A 13,671-nucleotide genomic window follows, 5' to 3' on the forward strand; every position below is an offset into this window, starting at 1 on the left:
GCAGAAGGGCTGGAAGTGTGTGCTTTGCACGGCCTGTGAGTTTTTAAAACGTCTGAGTGAATGCAGGAAGAGGGAAGAGGCAGAGGGGCTGGAAGTGTGTTCGTGTGCACAGGCTTTGAGTTTTAAAACGTCTGAGGGAATCCAGGAAGAGGGAAGAGACAGAAGGGCTGGAAGTGTGCGTTTACGCACAGGCTCTGAGTTTTAAAAACCTCTGAATGAATCCAGGAACAGGGAAGAAGCAGAGGGGATAAAGTGTGTGCTGTGCACAGCCTGTTAGTTTTAAAAATGTCTGAGTGAATGGAGGAACAGGAAAGAGGCAGAGGGGCTGGAAGTGTCTATGCTTTGCACAGGCTGTGAGTTTTAAAAACCTCTGAATGAATCCAGGAACAGGGAAGAAGCAGAGGGGATAAAGTGTGTGCTGTGCACAGCCTGTTAGTTTTAAAAATGTCTGAGTGAATGGAGGAACAGGAAAGAGGCAGAGGTGCTGGAAGTGTCTATGCTTTGCACAGGCTGTGAGTTTTAAAAACCTCTGAATGAATCCAGGAAGAGGGAAGAGGCAGAGGGGCTAGAAGTGTGTGCTTTGCACGGGCTGTGAGTTTTAAAAACGTCTGAGTGAATCCAGGAAGAGGGAAGAGGCAGTGGGGCTGAAAGTGTGTGCATAGGCTGTGAGTTTTAAAAACCTCTGAATGAATCCAGGAAGAGGGACGAGGCAGAGGGGCTAGAAGTGTGTGCTTTGCACGGGCTGTGAGTTTTAAAAACGTCTGAGTGAATGCAGGAAGAGGGAAGAGGCAGTGGGGCTGGAACTGTGTGCTTTGCACAGCCTGTGAGTTTTAAAAACGTCTGAGTGAATGCAGGAAGAGGAAAGAAGTAGAGGGGCTGAAAGTGTGTCCTTGTGCACAGGCTGTGAGTTTTAAAATGTCTGAATGAATCCAGGAACAGGGAAGAGGCAGAGGGGCTGGAAGTGTGTGTGTGTGCACAGGCTGTGAGTTTTAAAACGTCTGACTGAATCCAGGAAGAGGGAAGAGGCAGTGGGGCTGGAACTGTGTGCTTTGCACGGCCTGTGAGTTTTAAAAACGTCTGAATGAATGCAGGAAGAGGGAAGAAGTAGAGGGGCTGAAAGTGTGTCCTTGTGCACAGGCTGTGAGTTTTAAAATGTCTGAATGAATCCAGGAACAGGGAAGAAGTAGAGGGGCTGAAAGTGTGTCCTTGTGCACAGGCTGTGAGTTTTAAAATGTCTGAATGAATCCAGGAAGAGGGAAGAGGCAGAAGAGCTAGAAGTGTCTGCGTGTGCACAGGCTGTGAGTTTTAAAACATCTGAGTGAATCCAAGAAGAGGGAAGAGGCAGAGGGGGTGGAACTGTGTGCTTTGCACGGGCTGTGAGATTTTAAAACGTCTGATTGAATCCAGGAAGAGGGAAGAGGCAGAGGGGCTAGAACTGTGTGCTTTACATGGCCTGTCAGTTTTAAAATCGTCTGAGTGAATCCAGGAACAGGGAAGAAGCAGAGGGGTTGAAAGTGTGTGTGTGCGCACAGGCTGTGAGTTTTAAAAACTCTAATTGAATGCAGGAAGAGGGAAGAGGCAGAGGGGCTGGAACTGTGTGTGCTTTGCACAGGCTGTGAGTTTTTAAAATGTCTGAGTGAATCCAGGAACAGGGAAGAGGCAGAGGGGTTGGAAGTGTGTGTGCTTTGCACAGGCTGTGAGTTTTATAAACTCTAATTGAATTCAGGAAGAGGGAGGAGGCCGAGGGGCTTGAAGTGTGTGTGCTTTGCACAGGCTGTGAGTTTTAAAATGTCTGAGTGAATTCAGGAAGAGGGAAGAGGCAGTGGGGCTGGAAGTGTGTGTGTGTTTGTGCGCACAGGCTGTGAGTTTTATAAACTCTAATTGAATCCAGGAAGAGGGAAGAGGCCGAGGGGCTGGAAGTGTGTGTGCTTTGCACAGGCTGTGAGTTTTAAAACATCTGACTGAATGCAGGAAGAGGGAAAAGGCAGTGGGGCTGGAACTGTGTGCTTTGCACGGCCTGTGAGTTTTAAAAACGTCTGAGTGAATTCAGGAAGAGGGAAGAGGCCGAGGGGCTGGAAGTGTGTGTCCTTGTGCACGGGCTGTGAGTATTAAATTGTCTGAGTGAATCCAGGAAGAGGGACGAGGCAGAAGAGCTGGAAGTGTCTCCGTGTGCACAGGCTGTGAGTTTTAAAACATCTGAGTGAATCCAAGAAGAGGGAAGAGGCAGAGGGGGTGGAAGTGTGCGTGTGTGCACAGGCTGTGAGTTTTAAAACATCTGAGTGAATGCAGGAACAGGGAAGAAGCAGAGTGGCTGAAAGTGTGTGCACAGTCTGTGAGTTTTAAAAACGTCTGAGTTAATCCAGGAAGAGGGAAGAGGCAGAGGGGCTGGAACTGTGTGCTTTGCACGGCCTGTGAGTTTTAAAAACGTCTGAGTGAATCCAGGAACAGGGAAGAAGCAGAGGGGCTGAAAGTGTGTGCATAGGCTGTGAGTTTTAAAAACCTCTGAATGAATCCAGGAAGAGGGAAGAGGCAGAGGGGCTAGAAGTGTGTGCTTTGCACGGGCTGTGAGTTTTAAAAACGTCTGAGTGAATCCAGGAACAGGGAAGAAGCAGAGTGGCTGAAAGTGTGTGCACAGTCTGTGAGTTTTAAAAACGTCTGAGTGAATGCAGGAAGAGGGAAAAGGCAGTGGGGCTGGAACTGTGTGCTTTGCACAGCCTGTGAGTTTTAAAAACGTCTGAGTGAATACAGGAAGAGGGAAGAAGTAGAGGGGCTGAAAGTGTGTCCTTGTGCACAGGCTGTGAGTTTTAAAATGTCTGAATGAATCCAGGAAGAGGGAAGAGGCAGAAGAGCTAGAAGTGTCTGCGTGTGCACAGGCTGTGAGTTTTAAAACATCTGAGTGAATCCAAGAAGAGGGAAGAGGCAGAGGGGGTGGAACTGTGTGCTTTGCACGGGCTGTGAGATTTTAAAACGTCTGATTGAATCCAGGAAGAGGGAAGAGGCAGAGGGGCTGGAACTGTGTGCTTTACATGGCCTGTGAGTTTTAAAAACGTCTGAGTGAATGCAGGAAGAGGGAAGAAGTAGAGCGGCTGAAAGTGTGTCCTTGTGCACAGGCTGTGAGTTTTAAAATGTCTGAATGAATCCAGGAACAGGGAAGAGGCAGAGCGGCTGGAAGTGTGTGTGTGTGCACAGGCTGTGAGTTTTAAAACGTCTGACTGAATCCAGGAAGAGGGAAGAGGCAGTGGGGCTGGAACTGTGTGCTTTGCACGGCCTGTGAGTTTTAAAAACGTCTGAGTGAATGCAGGAAGAGGGAAGAAGTAGAGGGGCTGAAAGTGTGTCCTTGTGCACAGGCTGTGAGTTTTAAAATGTCTGAATGAATCCAGGAACAGGGAAGAAGTAGAGGGGCTGAAAGTGTGTCCTTGTGCACAGGCTGTGAGTTTTAAAATGTCTGAATGAATCCAGGAAGAGGGAAGAGGCAGAAGAGCTAGAAGTGTCTGCGTGTGCACAGGCTGTGAGTTTTAAAACATCTGAGTGAATCCAAGAATAGGGAAGAGGCAGAGGGGGTGGAACTGTGTGCTTTGCACGGGCTGTGAGATTTTTAAACGTCTGATTGAATCCAGGAAGACGGAAGAGGCAGAGGGGATGGAACTGTGTGCTTTACATGGCCTGTGAGTTTTAAAAACTTCTGAGTGAATCCAGGAACAGGGAAGAAGCAGAGGGGTTGAAAGTGTGTGTGTGCGCACAGGCTGTGAGTTTTAAAAACTCTAATTGAATGCAGGAAGAGGGAAGAGGCAGAGGGGCTGGAACTGTGTGTGCTTTGCACAGGCTGTGAGTTTTTAAAATGTCTGAGTGAATCCAGGAACAGGGAAGAGGCAGAGGGGTTGGAAGTGTGTGTGCTTTGCACAGGCTGTGAGTTTTATAAACTCTAATTGAATTCAGGAAGAGGGAGGAGGCCGAGGGGCTTGAAGTGTGTGTGCTTTGCACAGGCTGTGAGTTTTAAAATGTCTGAGTGAATTCAGGAAGAGGGAAGAGGCAGTGAGGCTGGAAGTGTGTGTGTGTTTGTGCGCACAGGCTGTGAGTTTTATAAACTCTAACTGAATCCAGGAAGAGGGAAGAGGCCGAGGGGCTGGAAGTGTGTGTGCTTTGCACAGTCTGTGAGTTTTAAAACATCTGACTGAATGCAGGAAGAGGGAAAAGGCAGTGGGGCTGGAACTGTGTGCTTTGCACGGCCTGTGAGTTTTAAAAACGTCTGAGTGAATTCAGGAAGAGGGAAGAGGCCGAGGGGCTGGAAGTGTGTGTCCTTGTGCACGGGCTGTGAGTTTTAAAATGCCTGAGTGAATCCAGGAAGAGGGACGAGGCAGAAGAGCTGGAAGTGTCTCCGTGTGCACAGTCTGTGAGTTTTAAAACATCTGAGTGAATCCAAGAAGAGGGAAGAGGCAGAGGGCGTGGAAGTGTGCGTGTGTGCACAGGCTGTGAGTTTTAAAACATCTGAGTGAATGCAGGCACAGGGAAGAAGCAGAGTGGCTGAAAGTGTGTGCACAGTCTGTGAGTTTTAAAAACGTCTGAGTTAATCCAGGAAGAGGGAAGAGGCAGAGGGGCTGGAACTGTGTGCTTTGCACGGCCTGTGAGTTTTAAAAACGTCTGAGTGAATCCAGGAACAGGGAAGAAGCAGAGGGGCTGAAAGTGTGTGCATAGGCTGTGAGTTTTAAAAACCTCTGAATGAATCCAGGAAGAGGGAAGAGGCAGAGGGGCTAGAAGTGTGTGCTTTGCACGGGCTGTGAGTTTTAAAAACGTCTGAGTGAATCCAGGAACAGGGAAGAAGCAGAGTGGCTGAAAGTGTGTGCACAGTCTGTGAGTTTTAAAAACGTCTGAGTGAATGCAGGAAGAGGGAAAAGGCAGTGGGGCTGGAACTGTGTGCTTTGCACAGCCTGTGAGTTTTAAAAACGTCTGAGTGAATGCAGGAAGAGGGAAGAAGTAGAGGGGCTGAAAGTGTGTCCTTGTGCACAGGCTGTGAGTTTTAAAATGTCTGAATGAATCCAGGAAGAGGGAAGAGGCAGAAGAGCTAGAAGTGTCTGCGTGTGCACAGGCTGTGAGTTTTAAAACATCTGAGTGAATCCAAGAAGAGGGAAGAGGCAGAGGGGGTGGAACTGTGTGCTTTGCACGGGCTGTGAGATTTTAAAACGTCTGAGTTAATCCAGGAAGAGGGAAGAGGCAGAGGGGCTGGAACTGTGTGCTTTGCACGGCCTGTGAGTTTTAAAAACGTCTGAGTGAATCCAGGAACAGGGAAGAAGCAGAGGGGCTGAAAGTGTGTGCATAGGCTGTGAGTTTTAAAAACCTCTGAATGAATCCAGGAAGAGGGAAGAGGCAGAGGGGCTAGAAGTGTGTGCTTTGCACGGGCTGTGAGTTTTAAAAACGTCTGAGTGAATCCAGGAACAGGGAAGAAGCAGAGTGGCTGAAAGTGTGTGCACAGTCTGTGAGTTTTAAAAACGTCTGAGTGAATGCACGAAGAGGGAAAAGGCAGTGGGGCTGGAACTGTGTGCTTTGCACAGCCTGTGAGTTTTAAAAACGTCTGAGTGAATGCAGGAAGAGGGAAGAAGTAGAGGGGCTGAAAGTGTGTCCTTGTGCACAGGCTGTGAGTTTTAAAATGTCTGAATGAATCCAGGAAGAGGGAAGAGGCAGAAGAGCTAGAAGTGTCTGCGTGTGCACAGGCTGTGAGTTTTAAAACATCTGAGTGAATCCAAGAAGAGGGAAGAGGCAGAGGGGGTGGAACTGTGTGCTTTGCACGGGCTGTGAGATTTTAAAACGTCTGAGTTAATCCAGGAAGAGGGAAGAGGCAGAGGGGCTGGAACTGTGTGCTTTGCACGGCCTGTGAGTTTTAAAAACGTCTGAGTGAATCCAGGAACAGGGAAGAAGCAGAGGGGCTGAAAGTGTGTGCATAGGCTGTGAGTTTTAAAAACCTCTGAATGAATCCAGGAAGAGGGAAGAGGCAGAGGGGCTAGAAGTGTGTGCTTTGCACGGGCTGTGAGTTTTAAAAACGTCTGAGTGAATCCAGGAACAGGGAAGAAGCAGAGTGGCTGAAAGTGTGTGCACAGTCTGTGAGTTTTAAAAACGTCTGAGTGAATGCACGAAGAGGGAAAAGGCAGTGGGGCTGGAACTGTGTGCTTTGCACAGCCTGTGAGTTTTAAAAACGTCTGAGTGAATGCAGGAAGAGGGAAGAAGTAGAGGGGCTGAAAGTGTGTCCTTGTGCACAGGCTGTGAGTTTTAAAATGTCTGAATGAATCCAGGAAGAGGGAAGAGGCAGAAGAGCTAGAAGTGTCTGCGTGTGCACAGGCTGTGAGTTTTAAAACATCTGAGTGAATCCAAGAAGAGGGAAGAGGCAGAGGGGGTGGAACTGTGTGCTTTGCACGGGCTGTGAGATTTTAAAACGTCTGATTGAATCCAGGAAGAGGGAACAGGCAGAGGGGCTGGAACTGTGTGCTTTACATGTCCTGTGAGTTTTAAAAACGTCTGAGTGAATGCAGGAAGAGGGAAGAAGTAGAGCGGCTGAAAGTGTGTCCTTGTGCACAAGCTGTGAGTTTTAAAATGTCTGAATGAATCCAGGAACAGGGAAGAGGCAGAGCGGCTGGAAGTGTGTGTGTGTGCACAGGCTGTGAGTTTTAAAACGTCTGACTGAATCCAGGAAGAGGGAAGAGGCAGTGGGGCTGGAACTGTGTGCTTTGCACGGCCTGTGAGTTTTAAAAACGTCTGAGTGAATGCAGGAAGAGGGAAGAAGTAGAGGGGCTGAAAGTGTGTCCTTGTGCACAGGCTGTGAGTTTTAAAATGTCTGAATGAATCCAGGAACAGGGAAGAAGTAGAGGGGCTGAAAGTGTGTCCTTGTGCACAGGCTGTGAGTTTTAAAATGTCTGAATGAATCCAGGAAGAGGGAAGAGGCAGAAGAGCTAGAAGTGTCTGCGTGTGCACAGGCTGTGAGTTTTAAAACATCTGAGTGAATCCAAGAATAGGGAAGAGGCAGAGGGGGTGGAACTGTGTGCTTTGCACGGGCTGTGAGATTTTAAAACGTCTGATGGAATCCAGGAAGAGGGAAGAGGCAGAGGGGCTGGAACTGTGTGCTTTACATGGCCTGTGAGTTTTAAAAACGTCTGAGTGAATCCAGGAACAGGGAAGAAGCAGAGGGGTTGAAAGTGTGTGTGTGCGCACAGGCTGTGAGTTTTAAAAACTCTAATTGAATTCAGGAAGAGGGAGGAGGCCGAGGGGCTTGAAGTGTGTGTGCTTTGCACAGGCTGTGAGTTTTTAAAATGTCTGAGTGAATCCAGGAACAGGGAAGAGACAGAGGGGTTGGAAGTGTGTGTGCTTTGCACAGGCTGTGAGTTTTATAAACTCTAATTGAATTCAGGAAGAGGGAGGAGGCCGAGGGGCTTGAAGTGTGTGTGCTTTGCACAGGCTGTGAGTTTTAAAATCTCTGAGTGAATGCAGGAAGAGGGAAGAGGCAGTGGGGCTGGAAGTGTGTGCTTTGCACGGCCTGTAAGTTTTAAAAACGTCTGAGTTCCGGTTCCGGCGGCAGCGGCGACGGGCAGCTCTTTGCCCGCTCCGGCTCTCCGGTGGGCTTCCCCACTCCTTGGGGGGCACAGGACACCCCTCAGAGGGGTCCTGCCGGAGGGGCGGCATCGCGGGGAGCTCCTGCATCGGCGGCGGCCGGCGGGAGGTCTCTCGCGCGCCCAAGGCACCGGGGAGCTAGATCGGAGGGCGCCTCGCGTTTCTGCGCTTCGCGCCTCGCTAAAGCCGTCGGGAGAATGAAGCAAGTGAAGGAAGCAGCTGCGGTGCGGTGAGGCTGCTTCTCTCTTCATGCCCTATTTTGCACAAAGAACTAGTTAGCTTTCTTTAAATAACTTTCGGAGTATTCTGGAGGCGCGGCTGGAGGGAGGGGGGCTTCCCCCCCCCTTGGATAAGCGGCGAGGAATAATCTTGCTCTCAGCCCCCGGGGAAGGAGGAGGGGGGAGAGCCAACGAATGAAGCCTCACTCAGGTTGGATGATTTTCTTTGCAATTTAATTTCACTATTTACTGAGATTTGAGGACCTTTGGAACTTTTTAAAACTTTGATATGCCTCTGTGCCCAAAACTGGCAGGGCAAGATGGCACACTTCCGTTGTCTTTATGAACTGTGAAACCTGACTCCACCTTTAAAATTCAGGCTTCCGGTCTTTGTCTCCGTGTCTCCCAGAGGAATCTCTTGTGGATTGGTCTTTTTGAACTTTCTAGGGGAAACCTTTCATCTATTGCCAGACTTATTAGAGAGATTCTCTTCTGCCTGGTTCTTCTGCTCCCGGACCTCACCTGGCTACCCTTCTTTTCTAACTGTTTATCTTATATATGGACTGAACTTCTAATGTTATAAAGGATGGCATCCAAAAGACCACCTCCTGGGAAATCTGGCTTTGCCACATCTGCTCCAACATCTGTAACATCCAGTCCAGCCACACAGTCCAAGATAACAGAACTGATGCAACCTAAGACTATAGAGATGGACTTTCAACAAATGCTTCAACAAATTTTACAGGGCCAGGAGGAAATCAAGAAACAGCTAAGGGAAATGAAAGATGAAATTAAAGAAAATCAAGCCCAAATTTATAAGAACTCACAGAGACTGGATCTTGTGGAAGGGGGGGTGGAGGAGGTGAGGGGGGGGGTGGAAGCTGTGCAGAAAGGGAACAAAGATCTTGACATCCAACAGATGAAATTAGAATTTGAGAGAATGTCCTATTATCTTAGATTTCAAAATGTTATAGAAGAAGATGGGGAAAATATAAGGGACATCATGACAAACATTCTGGCTGACTACACACACAAAGAAAAACAACAGATGGGGTGGGATATAGATCTGGTTTATAGAGTGAATTCAGCTTACGCTAGAACACACAATGTACCCAGGGAGGTTCATATTAAATTTCTTAGAAAAAGCACAAGAGATGAAATTCTGGGTGTACAAAGGGGGCAAGCATTGATATATCATGATATGGAGATAACCATTCTGAAGCAGATCCCTAAGAAGATTAGAGAAAAAAGAAAAAATTATTCGCAATTAGCGAATAAATTATACCAGAAAGGGGTGTGGTTTAGATGGTTGATGCCTGAAGGTATGCTGATATTCTGGGAGGAGACAAGAATTAGAATTAATTCACCCATAGAGGCGCAGGCCTTTATGGAAAAAAATAAAACATTCCTAGAGAAACCACCAGATACCACAACGGACACGCAGGACACGGGAGGGGCCAGAGCTCTGCCAGTGGAGGGAGATGGGGCAATAGCAAGAAGACTCAGATCACAAAAATAAACAAGAAAATCATATTATTATAAACTGACCGAAAGTGAAAATGGAATTATATTTGGATTTTATACTGTAATGTTTAATTTGATTGAATTTAATAATAGATCTAATATGCTGACTGTAATCAATTATATACTAATGCATTATATTAAATGTATACTATGGGTATGGAGGGAGGGGGGCCTCACACACTTTGCAACTGCCAAAATTTGTATACCTGTCCATTTACCCTTTTCCCTATAAATCTTGAAAAACCAATAAAATTTTATTATAAAAAAAAAAAAAAAAAAAAAAAAAAAAACGTCTGAGTGAATGCAGGAAGAGGGAAGAGGCAGAAGAGCTGGAAGTGTGTGTGCTTTGCACAGGCTGTGAGTTTTAAAACATCTGAGTGAATCCAAGAAGAGGGAAGAGGCAGAGGGCGTGGAAGTGTGTGTGTGTGCACAGGCTGTGAGTTTTAAAACGTCTGACTGAATCCAGGAAGAGGGAAGAGGCAGTGGGGCTGGAACTGTGTGCTTTGCACGGCCTGTGAGTTTTAAAAACGTCTGAGTGAATGTAGGAAGAGGGAAGAAGTAGAGGGGCTGAAAGTGTGTCCTTGTGCACAGGCTGTGAGTTTTAAAATGTCTGAATGAATCCAGGAACAGGGAAGAAGTAGAGGGGCTGAAAGTGTGTCCTTGTGCACAGGCTGTGAGTTTTAAAATGTCTGAATGAATCCAGGAAGAGGGAAGAGGCAGAAGAGCTAGAAGTGTCTGCGTGTGCACAGGCTGTGAGTTTTAAAACATCTGAGTGAATCCAAGAATAGGGAAGAGGCAGAGGGGGTGGAACTGTGTGCTTTGCACGGGCTGTGAGATTTTTAAACGTCTGATTGAATCCAGGAAGACGGAAGAGGCAGAGGGGCTGGAACTGTGTGCTTTACATGGCCTGTGAGTTTTAAAAACTTCTGAGTGAATCCAGGAACAGGGAAGAAGCAGAGGGGTTGAAAGTGTGTGTGTGCGCACAGGCTGTGAGTTTTAAAAACTCTAATTGAATGCAGGAAGAGGGAAGAGGCAGAGGGGCTGGAACTGTGTGTGCTTTGCACAGGCTGTGAGTTTTTAAAATGTCTGAGTGAATCCAGGAACAGGGAAGAGGCAGAGGGGTTGGAAGTGTGTGTGCTTTGCACAGGCTGTGAGTTTTATAAACTCTAATTGAATTCAGGAAGAGGGAGGAGGCCGAGGGGCTTGAAGTGTGTGTGCTTTGCACAGGCTGTGAGTTTTAAAATGTCTGAGTGAATTCAGGAAGAGGGAAGAGGCAGTGGGGCTGGAAGTGTGTGTGTGTTTGTGCGCACAGGCTGTGAGTTTTATAAACTCTAATTGAATCCAGGAAGAGGGAAGAGGCCGAGGGGCTGGAAGTGTGTGTGCTTTGCACAGGCTGTGAGTTTTAAAACATCTGACTGAATGCAGGAAGAGGGAAAAGGCAGTGGGGCTGGAACTGTGTGCTTTGCACGGCCTGTGAGTTTTAAAAACGTCTGAGTGAATTCAGGAAGAGGGAAGAGGCCGAGGGGCTGGAAGTGTGTGTCCTTGTGCACGGGCTGTGAGTATTAAATTGTCTGAGTGAATCCAGGAAGAGGGACGAGGCAGAAGAGCTGGAAGTGTCTCCGTGTGCACAGGCTGTGAGTTTTAAAACATCTGAGTGAATCCAAGAAGAGGGAAGAGGCAGAGGGGGTGGAAGTGTGCGTGTGTGCACAGGCTGTGAGTTTTAAAACATCTGAGTGAATGCAGGAACAGGGAAGAAGCAGAGTGGCTGAAAGTGTGTGCACAGTCTGTGAGTTTTAAAAACGTCTGAGTTAATCCAGGAAGAGGGAAGAGGCAGAGGGGCTGGAACTGTGTGCTTTGCACGGCCTGTGAGTTTTAAAAACGTCTGAGTGAATCCAGGAACAGGGAAGAAGCAGAGGGGCTGAAAGTGTGTGCATAGGCTGTGAGTTTTAAAAACCTCTGAATGAATCCAGGAAGAGGGAAGAGGCAGAGGGGCTAGAAGTGTGTGCTTTGCACGGGCTGTGAGTTTTAAAAACGTCTGAGTGAATCCAGGAACAGGGAAGAAGCAGAGTGGCTGAAAGTGTGTGCACAGTCTGTGAGTTTTAAAAACGTCTGAGTGAATGCAGGAAGAGGGAAAAGGCAGTGGGGCTGGAACTGTGTGCTTTGCACAGCCTGTGAGTTTTAAAAACGTCTGAGTGAATACAGGAAGAGGGAAGAAGTAGAGGGGCTGAAAGTGTGTCCTTGTGCACAGGCTGTGAGTTTTAAAATGTCTGAATGAATCCAGGAAGAGGGAAGAGGCAGAAGAGCTAGAAGTGTCTGCGTGTGCACAGGCTGTGAGTTTTAAAACATCTGAGTGAATCCAAGAAGAGGGAAGAGGCAGAGGGGGTGGAACTGTGTGCTTTGCACGGGCTGTGAGATTTTAAAACGTCTGATTGAATCCAGGAAGAGGGAAGAGGCAGAGGGGCTGGAACTGTGTGCTTTACATGGCCTGTGAGTTTTAAAAACGTCTGAGTGAATGCAGGAAGAGGGAAGAAGTAGAGCGGCTGAAAGTGTGTCCTTGTGCACAGGCTGTGAGTTTTAAAATGTCTGAATGAATCCAGGAACAGGGAAGAGGCAGAGCGGCTGGAAGTGTGTGTGTGTGCACAGGCTGTGAGTTTTAAAACGTCTGACTGAATCCAGGAAGAGGGAAGAGGCAGTGGGGCTGGAACTGTGTGCTTTGCACGGCCTGTGAGTTTTAAAAACGTCTGAGTGAATGCAGGAAGAGGGAAGAAGTAGAGGGGCTGAAAGTGTGTCCTTGTGCACAGGCTGTGAGTTTTAAAATGTCTGAATGAATCCAGGAACAGGGAAGAAGTAGAGGGGCTGAAAGTGTGTCCTTGTGCACAGGCTGTGAGTTTTAAAATGTCTGAATGAATCCAGGAAGAGGGAAGAGGCAGAAGAGCTAGAAGTGTCTGCGTGTGCACAGGCTGTGAGTTTTAAAACATCTGAGTGAATCCAAGAATAGGGAAGAGGCAGAGGGGGTGGAACTGTGTGCTTTGCACGGGCTGTGAGATTTTTAAACGTCTGATTGAATCCAGGAAGACGGAAGAGGCAGAGGGGATGGAACTGTGTGCTTTACATGGCCTGTGAGTTTTAAAAACTTCTGAGTGAATCCAGGAACAGGGAAGAAGCAGAGGGGTTGAAAGTGTGTGTGTGCGCACAGGCTGTGAGTTTTAAAAACTCTAATTGAATGCAGGAAGAGGGAAGAGGCAGAGGGGCTGGAACTGTGTGTGCTTTGCACAGGCTGTGAGTTTTTAAAATGTCTGAGTGAATCCAGGAACAGGGAAGAGGCAGAGGGGTTGGAAGTGTGTGTGCTTTGCACAGGCTGTGAGTTTTATAAACTCTAATTGAATTCAGGAAGAGGGAGGAGGCCGAGGGGCTTGAAGTGTGTGTGCTTTGCACAGGCTGTGAGTTTTAAAATGTCTGAGTGAATTCAGGAAGAGGGAAGAGGCAGTGAGGCTGGAAGTGTGTGTGTGTTTGTGCGCACAGGCTGTGAGTTTTATAAACTCTAACTGAATCCAGGAAGAGGGAAGAGGCCGAGGGGCTGGAAGTGTGTGTGCTTTGCACAGTCTGTGAGTTTTAAAACATCTGACTGAATGCAGGAAGAGGGAAAAGGCAGTGGGGCTGGAACTGTGTGCTTTGCACGGCCTGTGAGTTTTAAAAACGTCTGAGTGAATTCAGGAAGAGGGAAGAGGCCGAGGGGCTGGAAGTGTGTGTCCTTGTGCACGGGCTGTGAGTTTTAAAATGCCTGAGTGAATCCAGGAAGAGGGACGAGGCAGAAGAGCTGGAAGTGTCTCCGTGTGCACAGTCTGTGAGTTTTAAAACATCTGAGTGAATCCAAGAAGAGGGAAGAGGCAGAGGGCGTGGAAGTGTGCGTGTGTGCACAGGCTGTGAGTTTTAAAACATCTGAGTGAATGCAGGCACAGGGAAGAAGCAGAGTGGCTGAAAGTGTGTGCACAGTCTGTGAGTTTTAAAAACGTCTGAGTTAATCCAGGAAGAGGGAAGAGGCAGAGGGGCTGGAACTGTGTGCTTTGCACGGCCTGTGAGTTTTAAAAACGTCTGAGTGAATCCAGGAACAGGGAAGAAGCAGAGGGGCTGAAAGTGTGTGCATAGGCTGTGAGTTTTAAAAACCTCTGAATGAATCCAGGAAGAGGGAAGAGGCAGAGGGGCTAGAAGTGTGTGCTTTGCACGGGCTGTGAGTTTTAAAAACGTCTGAGTGAATCCAGGAACAGGGAAGAAGCAGAGTGGCTGAAAGTCTGTGCACAGTCTGTGAGTTTTAAAAACGTCTGAGTGAATGCAGGAAGAG

The sequence above is a fragment of the Natrix helvetica genome (genome assembly GCF_964273705.1).
Source record: "Natrix helvetica genome assembly, chromosome: W".
NCBI lineage: Eukaryota > Metazoa > Chordata > Lepidosauria > Squamata > Natricidae > Natrix > Natrix helvetica.